The sequence below is a fragment of the Leiobunum rupestre genome, chromosome 11 (assembly GCF_980474605.1).
Source record: "Leiobunum rupestre chromosome 11, qqLeiRupe1.1.hap1, whole genome shotgun sequence".
Taxonomy (NCBI): Eukaryota; Metazoa; Arthropoda; class Arachnida; order Opiliones; family Sclerosomatidae; genus Leiobunum; species Leiobunum rupestre.
The window spans coordinates 1686624-1701254 of NC_143394.1; the positions used below are offsets into that span (position 1 = coordinate 1686624).

Genomic DNA, 14631 nt, shown 5'->3' on the forward strand with positions numbered 1-14631 from the left:
TTCAAGAACATTTGCTAATTTTCGTAAGATCAAAAATTCTTCATACAACAATTGACGTCAATTGCTATAAGTAAGTTGAAAAATAACTCTTATCCTAATTCTACCCGGATTATTAAAGATGGACAAACATATTTAAAAAAACTTGGATTTCGTTTTTACTGCAACTAAAAGATGAAAAATTTGCGAATATTTTCGGAAATTCAACGGTTTTCCGCAATTTACTCAATTTGGTATTGATGAACTTCGATATTTTTTCTTTTTTGAAATAAAATTAATATAATATTAAAATTTATGAAATATATTAGTATAATAAATCAATATAATAAATCAATTTATTAAGGAAATTATTTAATTTTATAAACCAATTTATGAATTAAACTAATATAATAAACCAATTAAGTAATTAATTAATTAAATTTAAATAACTAACTAATTAAATAATAAAATGTAAATAATTATCTAATTTATTAATTTAATTTAATTTAAAAAACTCATTAATTAATTCAATTAATATAACAAACCTATTACTTAATTCAATTAATATAATCAACCAATTAACTAATTCAATTAATATAATAAACCCACTAAATAATTCAATTAATATAATAAACCCATTAATTAATTCTAATAATAAATGAAACCCATTATTTAATCATATTAATTTAATTAACCAATTGATTAATTAAATTATTAAAATAAACCAATTAATTAATTAAATTATTATAATAAACCCATAAATTAAACAAATTATAATAATATAGTAAAACAATTAAGGAATCAAATTATAATAATATAATAAACAAATTAATGAATTAAACACAACGCAACGCAATTATACATAAAAAAACAAACAAATTAAATAATACATTATTATACTATATTAATAAATTTAATTATTAAACTAAATTGTTTAACTAAATTCTAAAACTTAATTATTAAATTAAGCAAATGAACTAAATTAATTAATAAGCAAATGAACTAAATTAATTAATAAGCAAATGAACTAAATTAATTAATAAGCAAATGAACTAAATTAATTAATAAGCAAATGAACTAAATTAATTAATAAGCAAATGAACTAAATTAATTAATAAGCAAATGAACTAAATTAATTAATAAGCAAATGAACTAAATTATTTAATCGTATTTACTAAATGATTAAACTAAATAGTCAAACTAAATTATATTATATTATAAATAAACAAATGAACTAAAATAATTAATTTTATTTACTAAATAATTAAACTATATTATATTAATAAATAAACAAATGAACTAAAATAATTAATTTTATTTACAAAATTAGCATTTAAAAAATCTGGTTCATTTAATTAATTAATTAAATTTATTAAGCCTAGCATCTTTTATAATACCTTGAAAATATGAACTCCAAATAAGACTCACGCAAGTATATTGGACACGGCTAGTATTAGTAAATCGAAAGTAAATTTAGTAAAAACCATCTTTGAATTGAAGTCAACTTCGTCGATGTCTCAAATTTAAGCAAATTTTTAATGTAGTTTTCTAATTGGGTTTTCATAGAAATGAAGTTATTCGTCCACATTGGTGTGATTCTGCCTTTGCTGGTTCATGGCCAATGGAACCGAAGTACGTTACTCTCCTGTAAAACCATTCTTTTTGTAATAGCGACTGTTTTTGTGAGAAATTGCAGTTATGCCTTTTAAAAGTGTAACATGAAAATACCAAAAAAATACAGGTTTACATTAATAGACAATATTTTTTTTTTTTTCAGAAACGTAGGAGCCAGGGTTAGAATTACCCCTTCTCAAAATGTTTTTGGCACCCTCCAACTTTTTGCGCGTTTCGTAACTTAAATTACCCAAAAAAATATTAACGCTCGTGTTTCGGATATTATTGAATAAGTTGCTAAAAAGGCGCTTCAATTAATGTTCATTCAATGCGTATTAATAAAAAGGTTTGATAATGATTTTAAAGTACTGGGAACAATACCATTATTAAACGCTTACCGAAATTGAATCTTAAGATATGAATATTTCCCGAGGGGATAGCATTCTTGACTATTCATCCCTAAGCAGGAATGTTTTATACCCAATCATGCTGAGGTAATGCCAGGATTTCGTAGCTAGGTATGTATTCGCTTTAAACGTACCCAAGTCCACCTATACTACATCATCAAAACTGTAGAACGAAAATTTGATTAGCAGTTCCCCTTACACCATGGATCTACATATCACGCAAAGATAAAACTATTTGTGCAAGAAAAACATATGGCCGCCAATTAAATTTGAAATGTTAAATGAAATAAAAAAATGACTGTACTCCAAACGATTAATCAGTTACTTTTTCATTTGCTTTGGTAAACGAACGTCATAGAAATAAGGAAGTTGGTTACAACCACAAGTTTCACCCACTTTCAAATCTCCGCCCAATTGAGAGATATGTCCCTAAAATGTGTATCTTCCTTTTTCATCTTTGTTTACGTTAGTCAAGAAGCGGACGCTGGAATCACCAAAGAAACCTAGCATTTTAAAGCCAATTTTTTTGAAAATACATAGATCTGCATAAGTTTTTGTACAGTAAATCGTCTCCAGATATAATTTTCCAAAGTGTTTGGGTAAAAATAATTCGTTAATACAGTGTATAGCATCAATGCTCAGTGTTTTAACGAAAACCATTTTTTATAAATATATTTTATATAATGTTAAAATCTTACATATGTGTAGTACCCGAGTATTTTTATTATAAATAATGGTACTAAATATAATATTTGTTCTGAGCAGATAATAAACTTAAGGGTAATGAGAACGGCTCAGGAAGCGACGTCAAAATCTTAAAAGGAGAATATTCTTATTCGTGTAAGTTGATAAAACCAAATATGCCATGACTAATGGAGTGCTTTTTAGTCAATTATGTATATAAAAAAATATGAACACTAATCGTTTTATTTGTTGATCATTTTAAAGTTTTGTGGTAAGATATTCATTTATTCTTAATTTATTCATCATGCATCGGATATGGTCAAATGAAGAACTAAAATATTTTATCATTTAAAATATAGCTACGATAAACTAAAATTAGAAAAAACCCTTGATATCACAACCAACAATTAAAAAATTTCAGTCTAAACCTTCTCCCACAAATTAGTATAAACAGAAATTTAGCCGATATGACTTCAAATTAAGTTAACAACGAAATCTTTTAATATTACAGATCGTTACTACTGGCCAAAGCTCTACCCAACGTGCAATGGTCGTCGTCAATCTCCGATTAACATAAACACACGCTTGGCTCGATTGTGGTGGTTCCCAACAAGTTTAAAGTTATCGGATTACGCTAAGACGCAAAATGGTGCCAAAATAACGAATGATGGTCATACAGGTTGTGCAATTGTTTATATATTTTCTTGTAAATGTTTTCTTATTTCGGGCTGGTAAAGCTGTTACCGCAAAAGGAGATTGCAAATTGCCATATATTGTTCGTAGGAAAAAGAATATTCATCAGCATCAGACTACTCAACTCCCCACGTATTATAATCAGCTAGACTAATACCCAAGGTACCACCTTAAGAGACGCGTATGCACCCACTCGACACGTCATCGCCCCTTTCGGTGACCTAAAAGGGTTTCGATTCTGTCACCTTGGGCTGTAGGTAAAGTTGAAAGGGCACTGACCAATTGATGAAAGATAAATCTGAAGTTTCACTGCCTGGCATAAGTTTTCCTCGCATCCATTTAGTTTATATTTCTCAGAATTGAAAGCGCCATGGCAAAAGTTGCCTTTTATTTAAATTTAAGCTTATCGGGAATTGCGACAGATGGTGCTTATTAAGCTTCAATTTAGAAATCATAGGGTGTCTGCTTGGGGTCGTCTACATCGAGACGGCAGTTGAAAACTCTTATCTTGATAAACTAACTCTCTTGATCAATACAGTATTTTGGATAATACAGGTATTTTGGTGTATAATAGTAAATAACGGCATTTCAGTAAATAATGCTTAGTAACAGTATTTTGTAAAATAATACTAAATAAAAAGGTTGGCAAAAAGCAAATATTATTTTAAACATTATTTAATGTGGCTAGGTTAATTTCCGTTTGGGCTGTTGGACGTCCCTTATACCTGGTAACTCTGACTCAGGCGTGTTACATGGTGACTAGATAGTCTGCCAATCTCGCGATGGGACTATATATTGTTATAAAAGTAATTTAATCAATCTTATATATAAAGTTAACCAATTTTGGGCAATCGTATTTAAAAGATACAGAAAAAACTAAACTTGCCACAGATATGGGACTGACTCATATATTGGTAAGCACATTTCCTCAAATTAGATCTACCATGTATTAGTTACCAAGATTAACTCTCGATACCAAGATAGGTATGGCTAGTTTTGTATATATTCTAGGATTTTATATTTGGTTTTCATACTTCAATAGTGGTTTTATTTCAAATTTCCACTGAGAATAATATTCATTGTCAAAACAACTCTTTTTCTTCCTCCCTTATTGGCAAACGCATCTCGCCAACCCCAAGGTGCCCAAGCGGTAATAGGCTGCTTCTAAATTGGGAACGGTAGGTTCTTTTTCTCTGTTCTGGTAGTTACTATTTCAAATCGTTTTGTTTAGACTATAAGGACTAAGTATTTCAAGTATTTAGCTATAAAGATTACTTGATTTAAATTTTTTTAATGCGTTTCGTGGAGGAAACAGTTTGGCTATCGGTGCCATATTGGTGCTTCCGGTAATTAGATTAGATTGAATTGTTATGCTTATAGTTATTATGTTTCTTATGCTTGTACTAATATGTTTGTGTCTTTGCCACTTTTTTGTTTTCGATTATACAAAGTGTGAAATAACACTTTGAATTGCGCAATGAAATGATATTATCGCCATGTTGGCGAACTTGTCTTATTCTTCAAGATAATGATAAAGGTGAGACGATACGAGAGTATTCCCCCTGTCGTGGTGGTACTCAGGGTTCAAAATATAAAGATCCGCATATTAAGGGTAGGGTTTTGACCCACTTAAAAAAACCACTATTTAACTAACTTTAAAAAAGGGGGTGGTTTTTTATATAAGAAAGTGTCAGTTCACACTTATTGTAGTTTTAACACATGTTTATTCGTATTTAGTTTAGTTTTAGACTTCAAAGGGTGAAAATTAAAAAAAAGAGTCAAAGGAAAAGCCCTAGTTTTACCAGTGCTTTGGTTCTGCTCGACAAAACCTATACATTTTCACTAATATCTGAGCTTTCTGAGCTCCTAATAGATTCCTTAACATAAACCAAACATGTCCAAATGAGGAAAAAACACGCCCAATTGAGGCAGAATTTCCAGGACAGCAATGCAACGCCAAAAAGAATGCACAAAAACCCTTTTCAAGTTTCTAATTTCTTCTGTCCACTGTTCTGTTTGTCTCTGTTGTTCGGAGTTTATTATCCGTCCTTTGTATTTTGGATCCATAATATTCGCCAAGAAACGTCAAGGGGTAACTGCTTGCTCAAATCTTCGTTCAAAACATTCTTTGCATGACTGCAGATCTTCGTTTCCTAAAACGTCGCACCAAATTTCAACGGCGTCTAAAAGAGTGGATTGATCACCTCAGTGGCGGATACAGAAAAACCTCAAGGGGGGGGGGCGTGTATGGATCACATAGGATTTGGTCTAGAGCTTTACGAATTTATTATTATTATTATTATATCACAGAACTTGATTTTCGGACCTAATTTCTAAATATCTGTTAATTGGCTATGTATGTTCGAATTCAACCTAATTGGGAGCTCCATCTTCTATCATTTGGGATTTGAGGCATGCAGCCCTTCCTTTCACATAGCCACCCATGAGCCATTTGGACATTTCGGCAATATTTCTGTATTTCTAGCACAAGTTTGAGAATGATTTTTGGTGTAACTTCATTTTCAACCAGGTTTATTAAATAATAAGTTATGGATTTGTTTCTTTTAAAATCTGTCGCATTTTCTTCATTGTCGTTTAATAAAGCAAATACCATTTTCCAAATTTTTCTTCGCGCAATTTCATACTTGCTTCGGCTTGGCTTGCGCAATAGTTTGTAGATTTATTCATTGTAGCAGCGTCATGTGTATCTAACGATTTAATACCTGTTTGAACACTTGAAGCAAGAATCGGGTCATCTCGAACATTTGACCAGCCATCTTGTACAAAAGTTAAAATGGCAGATTCAAGGTCATCTTTCATTTTATCTTCGATTATATTTACTGTAGCATCCATCAAACTTCCACCAATTGCGATGAATTCGGAATTCATCCTAGCTCTGTAGTCATTACTTTCTGTAACATTGAACGCAATGTTATTCGAATAAAAAACCAAGGCTACTGCTTTATCAATTTTATTTTTCTGATCCTCCGACGTTTGAGCTGTTTTCGGTCGCTTTATATCTGTCGAAATTAGATAAGAACACCCAATTGTCAGTAAGAGGTCGTAGCTCAGTGGTATAATCATTTAGTAAATCTGTGTTTTCAGTTTTCAGTACTAGTATTTGAAACACAACGTTTGCATTTCTTAAGATGTGTCTTGATTCTTTAAATTTTTGAACTTATCTGTTCATCGCAATGATTACATTTGACATTCTATGATCTGCAGTAAGGCTTAGAGACTGAGACAGAGGGTAAATAATAGTTGAGGTTAATTAAAAATTTAAACTATAACACAAACCTCAGTGAAAAAAGTAGATAATGTGTGCGCAATTTTAAGATAAAAGCTACTGCTGTCTGCTACTATGCTTCAAAGATTCATTAGAACTTAGTTCATAGAAAAGTGAAAACTCTATCGCCATTTAATGGTTAACTTTAAAAGCATTTTTATATATTTTGGTGTGATATTAAAAAATTTTAAATATATGGTTCATAGATTTTACTAGAAATGTCTTACATTTTATTACTATCACGAGTCGAAATACGTCGATTTTGGTATTGTTAACTTGTGAGCCTAAATTTTAATAAAACACAAAAAAAAAACAATAAAACCCGATGGGTCTGGGTTTAAAAATTAAAGAGTTTTGAAAACCCTGGTAGTATTCCCCTTGTCTCGGGAGGGAGGAGGAAAATGTCTCTGGAATGTGGTTCAAAAGAGAAAAGAGCTTCGTTCATTGCAGCCTCTGGGACTGCCGCGAAAATATTCCAGTCCATTATTTTTTAATTTAAAAGGAAAATTATAGAAAATGTTGGTAAAGGAAACACAAAATCCAAAAGAAAGAATAGATAAATTATGTATGTTACATTTATATATTTTTTGTTAAGTTCTAGTTACACAGTTTAAGTAATGTAACAAAGATTGAAACAATAGATAAAATCATTATATAAACCATATAAGATATTTTCATTTAAAATTATCATTGGAAATACAGAATAGCAGACCGACAGTGGTAAGTTTGGCTTCGTGTGGGGCACTACTACGCCACTGAGTAGTAATTATAAGTTTTAAATTTGGTTTAAAAATAACTAACTATTATGGAAATTTTAATTCTAGTGAAAATTGTGCTGGCAAAAGAGATTTCTCTAACTGGCGGTGTGGCTCTGAAAAATGTATTCAAAATGCATTCGTTCCACTTTCATTTCGGGAGAAAAAACGGCTCGGAACATCTCATTAACAACTGGTGGTTTCCGATGGAGGCAAGTATTACATTGAGAAAAATTGCTTGGGCCCAGTGAATGATGAAGAAGAATTTTAATTCCGTTGAAGTGTTCCCTTTGCAAGGTTTTTCAAGGAACCACTTCTTATTGTAAATTAAATATCAGTCTATAGTCTGTGCATCTCTCGGCTGGTCAGCTGATTTTGTCTATTTAGTTCAGTTAGGAATCCAGAAATAATTACCTGAAATATACGCCGTGCACGAGTGAAACAATTCCCACTTCACCCGTGCACCCCCCCCCATGGTACTACTATGGGTGTTTTAATTCTATAAAGGTATTGCCTTTCGTTACCCTTAAGATTAACCTTCGTTATGCTTAAAAATGTTCGACGTAAGGGTATTTAAGCTAAACCATAAGTGCCCTTTTAGCCTAAAGGATACCCTGGGAACCGAGCCTTCAACAATTAAATTTAACCTGTTGTAATAATTGTAATTGTTTGTTTTGTTTTACTTTCTCTACTTAAAAGTTAATTATGAATTTTGAATCTGAGCAATGGCAACCCTCAATTCGGACTAGTTGAAAGAAACGGGGGCAGAGAGGGAAAGGGGTTTATATCTCGGAGCGGATTGTTCAAAGAAGATGGGGGACTCACTAATCCCAAAAAAGAGAGAGAGAGAGAGAGAGAGAGAGAGAGAGAGAGAGAGAGAGAGAGAGAGAGAGAGAGATAATGAAATTACTTTTATTAAAAATTAAAAAGTATACTGCCTTTACAATAAAAGGTTGCGAAACACACAGGGTACCAACTCAATCAAAAATGACATCGTTAACAGAAAGTTTTTTGTTTTTTTTTGTTTAAGAATTAATAATTAATATATTTAGAGAGAGAGAGAGTTTTTTTGTTTCAAAACATGGCCTTTATTGGCGTCGAAAGATGGAAAGTAACAACGTATGGTTATTTACCTTTACAAAATAAATTAAATTAGTTAATTAATACAATAGATAATGGCTGCAGGTGGCGAGCCGGAGCGAATACAAAACTTGAAATTAAAATAATACATTACTAACTAAATGGTAAAGGGAATGGCTGCAGGTGGCGAGCCGGAGCGCATACAAAAATGAAGATTAAACTATAGTTACAAAATGAGAAATATAATGGTTGCAGGTGGCGAGCCGGAGCAAACGCAAAAAACTTATACGATGAAAATTGAAAGTTAATTTTGAGAGACCCAACCGGAAGTGGAGGGGGCTTACGAGAGCAGCGAGGCGGCAGACTTGAAGGTGACCGGAGACTGGAAGAACCAGCAAAACACAGGTCGAGGCTGCTGCAACCAGGTACGGACCGCGCTGCTGCCTGCCCAAAACAGCAGCTGTACAGGAAGAGGCAAGGCTACTAACGCACAAACAGACCGTGCTGCCATCCAATCTCAGGGCAGCGTCAAGTCTACCAAACCTAACTACATCCCGATGAGTTGAAATATTACGAAAAGTCCCGTAAGAAGGCTGGGGATGAGAGCAGCGAGGCGAAAGTCTTGAAGGTGACTTGAGTCGGGAAAAAGCAGCAGAACACAGGTCGAGGATGCTGCAACCAGGTACGGACCGCGCTGCTGGCTCCCCAAAACAACAGCTGTACGGGATGAGGCAAGGCTACAACCGTACAAAAGGACCGTGCCGCTGACCAAACCCAAGACAGCGCCAAGACAACGAAACCGAACTACATCTCAATAAGTGACCAGAGTTTCAAAATGGCACGGAGTCATTGCGGCGGTGGACGAGAGAGGCGAGGAGATAGGCTTGAAGGTGACTTGTGACGGGAAGACGCAGCAAATCACAGGTCGAGGTTGCTGCAACCGCGTACGGACCACGCCACTGTCTGCCCAAAACAGCGGCTGTACAGGGAGAGGCAAGGCTACAACCGCACAAACGGACCGTGCTGCTGACCAATCGCAAGACAGCGTCAAGCGAACCAAATCCAACAAACTCTTTAAAAATTAGTTTAGTCTAAAAATGTCAGATATTAGAGACCATCGCGAGTGCAGCGGCAATGAAAAATAGCACGGCTGCTGCAAAGAGTCTGTGTATAGTAGCTAAAAGAGGTGGTGATAATTTTAAGGTTAATAGTTATTTATGTTATAAGGAACCACCTACACGTATGGACTGTATTGCAAAGGATGATCCAAATATCGAATAAGTCAATTATGAAAAAGGATAAAAAAGGTAAACCCTAAACCAATTTTAAGAAATTTAAAAACTTTACAATGTAGTCCTTAGCTGGTTCCTTTGAACTTAACATATCGTATAGAACATTCTCCACCACTCTCCCCCTATTTGAAGTGAGTCTTTACATGATAAGGAAACGATGATGGAAGTCACTGACTTAAGGAATTGACCCCTTCGCCGAATATAGGCCAGGAGCCGAATGTCCTAGCTCATCACGAAAAATAATTAAACGATACTGTATGAATAATTCAGATGAGTCGCCCAAATAATGAAATAAAACTGTTTTTCCAGATTCATTTCGTTCATTTCAACTCTAAATATCAAAGTATTAAAGAAGCATCGAAACACGCTGATGGACTCCTTGTAATAGGTGTCTTTGTTGTCGTAAGGTATGTTCTATCTAAATTCGGGATTTGGGGCAGATGATCGAACACCATTTGACCGACACCTTTTTTTGGTGTTTTAAAAAATGGATGTAAAGACCAATTGATCGACACATTTGCTGTGTGTTAAGTGTTTTCCGTTTGTCGGGCTCCAGCCAAATTGTGCTCTTTTTAGGGATTTTATCGTTAAAACTTTCAAACAACTTTGGTATTCAGTTAGTGTCTTTTTAAGGAAAAAATATTGGAAATTTTAGCAATACTAAATGATCAGGTGACGTCGAAATTTCATCTACCGGTCTGAAGATAATAGTGCTTTATCGTTCTATAGCATGATTTGTTATGCATATAAGAATCTGTTCCATGATGATTTATAGCTTCTATCGGCTTTTCGCCTAAAATTCCTAGTCATATCTACAATCTACAATGTTGCAGAACATGATTTAAGCCTAACCTAACCTAACCTTAACCTAACCTCAGCTTAACCCTGATCTAACCCGAAACTAACCTAACCAACCTAACCCTAATTTAACATAACCTACACCCAACCTTAACTTAACCTTCACCTAAACTAACCTAACCTAATACTAACCTTAACCTAACATTGATCTAACCTAACCTTCCCATAACCTAACCTAAACCTAATCTAAACCTAACCTTAACATAACCTTACATTAACCTAACCTAGACTTACCTAACCCCTAGGAACACCTTATTATTTGTTCAGAAACAGTATACCAAAATTTCACCGGGAATCGTACCTGGCGACATCGTATTCCACTGATTAGTACAGTCAACTAGTACAGCCAATTGGGCTTTTAATTAAATTGATTTTAAGCCAACTCTTAAGCTTGCAGTTCTAATACGGCAATATAAAAACTGAAAAAGTGTCGATCAACTGACGTTCGATCATTTGGGCTTTTACCAAATTCAGATTTCGTCCCAGAAAGGAATGAAGAAAATATAGCCTTTCGCTTTAAGTGTATTTTTATACTTGTAAAAATTCCAATTGTCTAAAATTATGTTAAAATTTAACATAATTTTCAATATTGCTTTTGAGTATTGCGAAAAATTTGGTTTTGACGTTTCAAGTAACTACCTAAATGGTTGTACAACGATTCTTGGGTTAAAATCTATAACCTTCAGATTCACTTCCCGTCCTCGGTGTACACACTAAAATGATAACGGTTAGTGTATTCAATTATAATCAACATTATCCTTTTGTTATCACTGTTATCAAACTGTGATCACCGAAATTAGATATTTCGTAATCATTTTATAAGAGGTCTGTTATCAGTGTACTCGCTTTTGTTGCTCTATACTCGCTGTACTCGCTTTGTAATCTAACATTTAAAAAAGCTCTGTATTTGCTGATGTACTCACTCGGTAAAAGTAAACGATGTAGCTGTTCGTTTTCGCTAGTATCGGCCTTTAATCGCTGTGAACGTTCTGTAATCGATTCATAATCTCCGCACTCACTGCGTTATCTCCATAATCATAACTGGACTCGCATACTTCGATGTGACGTAATCAGTGTAACTTATCTTTTTCCTTCTTCCCACTACTTTTTGACTTAGACCAGACCCATAGCCAGTTGGTTGATTCACAAATGCGATGGCTAATCATGTATTTAATGGTTTCTTCCTGGTATTAGGTTCGAGGATATAACGATTTGCAAGGTCTGAAATTTCTAACGGATAATCTTCATCGAATAGCGGATCCCAATGTTAAAGATTCCATTAAAGTTCAGGGCCCAATAAATCTTTCGCAGTTGCTTCCGGGGAAAGGCGGGCGTGAGGCGTACTACACCTATGCCGGATCTCTCACGACCCCGCTGTGCCAGGAAGTAGTCACTTGGGTGGTTTTAGAGAGGCCAATTTCAATCAGCAAAAAACAGGTTAAAAACTTTTTAATTGAAGCTTATGTGTATACAGGGTGTTTTGGATATGTCTGCCCAAAATTAAAGGTACTGTTCTTTGAGTTAAACTGATACTAAAATGGCCAAAAAACTATGGTCCTAAGGTTTATATGGAGACATCTTAGTCGTCACCACTTTCATACTTTCCAAGGGAAAATCTATTAAACACTTCATGATGAGGATATGGCGCAAAGAGATGACTTTCGTAGTTATGTCTCATTGACTTGTCTCACGAATATCTCCTAGTGTCTGATGAAGGTTTTGTTGTGAGAGATGACCAATTGAACCATCAAAGCTAACACACGTGGATTTAAGTTAATCTTAAATGGGAATTTCTTCATTACCACCAAGATAATTAAACATCTTGGCAGATTTTCTCCGAGATGGTGTTTTTGTCCCATTGTTTTTTCCAATCCGTCTTAATAGGCAGAGCTACTTCGTCGTCCTAAAAAACGAGTTTGCCGTGCTCAAGTACCTAAACAACGTGGTTTTGTCGAACATGTAAACGCAGAGTTCCGTCGGCGATGAATTGGCCGAAACGACCCATTTCATTATTGGCCGGCAAGATCTCTTTTAACTCTAGGTATCACTTCGGACGCTGGTGACCATTCTTTATGACTAAAATAATAAGAATAATAATAAGAATAATTGTAGCATTCCTTCACGTATCCCTTGATATGATCCAGTGGTCATTTAACATTATGGTTTCTTTTTTGTTTTCGAGACCCGCATCGTAGCAGCAGAAAAAATTACTGTGTTTTATTCTCAATTAAGGTGTTGGTTGCACGAAAATTCGATAGTTATAAAATGGGGGTTGTTTTAAAGCCCTGGAAGTTCTCTATCCAATAATGTCATTGTCGAAACCAATTTTTAAGCCTTAGTGTGGAATTTTGTGTCCGAAACTGACCTTTTTGGCTCCCCAAAATACTGAAATTTGCCGCGAATTTTTCTCCTCCGTAGCATGAGCAAAAACTCAGCAAATCAAAGCTGTAGTTTTATTCCTCAAGTACAAGGATCTGAATTGTAGAGATTCTGTTTACTTGTCGAAGTTTTGAAACCAGATATTTTTAATCATAATATTAGGCTTATTATCGAAATAAAAAATATTTTTTAAGGGCTTCGCGACGCGTACGATACGACGTTTTTATGCGCGAAAAACCTTCGTAGCCTTGTGTATGCCTAATTCAATTACTACCTCGTAGGATTTTTTCCTGGGTGTTACATCCACCTGCTTTTAATCCTAGATGTAAAGAAATGTATTACAGACAAGCAGCCAATGATACGCTTCGTATTTTCTGACGTCAATGGTGTCGAAAATAATTTTAGAAATTTGGAAATTCCCAGAAAAACTCGATTTCCACCATTTGACTAATAATCCAAAGACTGCTTAACCGATTTTGATGTCGTTTTCTGTACTTGATAAAAAATGTTTGCTCTTTCTTACGAATCATTAATTATCCATAGCAAAAATTTCGTGCCACGATCACTTCTATAAATCTTTTGAACCATATTTTAAATTTTTGTAATGAAGATAACACATTTTCAAATTGCTTTTTTCGAAGCTCAGTGAACGCTGATTTTAGGTAGTCCCGACTGGTTTTTCATAGCATAAAATTTTTCTTTTTACGGCAGAAAAAAGTTTATTTGTAGATTTTAGTGTATGACTAAAACTTTTGTCCTTGAAACTTTTTTTATACCACCTACTGGTCAAAAACAATGTTCAATATAGTAAAAATTCCTATTTTTCTCAAATTTATTAAATATTACCTGAAGATTTCAGAAGTATAAGACTAATAGTTTTGAAACACCCTGTACATGTATGAGTGGTTTTATAAATATATATTCAATATATAATATATATATATATATATATATATATATATATATATATATATATATATATATATATATATATATATATATATATATATCTTAATGAATATTTAATTTACATTTATATGAATATATACTTTGTATTTTAGTACAACACGTTCTTTAATCTTTTGAACAAGTGCAAACAGCCAATTTCCGGAAATGTTCGGCCAGTTCAACCACTCAACGGCAGAACTGTAGCATTTGTCCAGTAAATAAAATTAACTTATAGAATTATTAAAAAGTATTGATGATTTGGTTTTCTTTCACTCCAGTTTTGTGCTCTTTTGAAGGTTAGACAATTGCTCTCCCGCAAATATATTTGATAATATAGAAAATGATTTATGGCCGTTACATTTCTGGGATATCCCCGAAATTAAAAACCTCACAATAGTACTATTGAATGAAATGGTAATCTGGATATCTTCTCTGCTTCTGATGCGAAAAAAGCGGTACTATAGAATGATGCTTATTTAACTTTGGTCTCGTTGCTTCATGTAACGGATGCTAGTGTTCTTACTTAATTGTATTTTTAGCGCGTTAATTATAGCGGACAGAATAAAGGATGTAAACTTGGTTTGGGTCCACTTGCGCAGTTTTATTTGTGCGGTTTCCATTTGCGCACTTCCCACTTCCGCAGTTTTCGTTTGCGCACG

The 14631-nt window shown here is 33.8% G+C and overlaps 1 long non-coding RNA gene across 1 annotated transcript; it reads left to right on the forward strand.

The window, feature by feature from the left end:
• Window positions 1-10057: 10057 nt before the first annotated feature.
• On the forward strand, window positions 10058-14191 carry LOC149921091 (uncharacterized). Its single transcript, XR_016477422.1, has 3 exons — window positions 10058-10194; window positions 11840-12082; window positions 14086-14191. It is a non-coding gene; the product is annotated as an uncharacterized LOC149921091 (long non-coding RNA).
• Window positions 14192-14631: the final 440 nt, after the last annotated feature.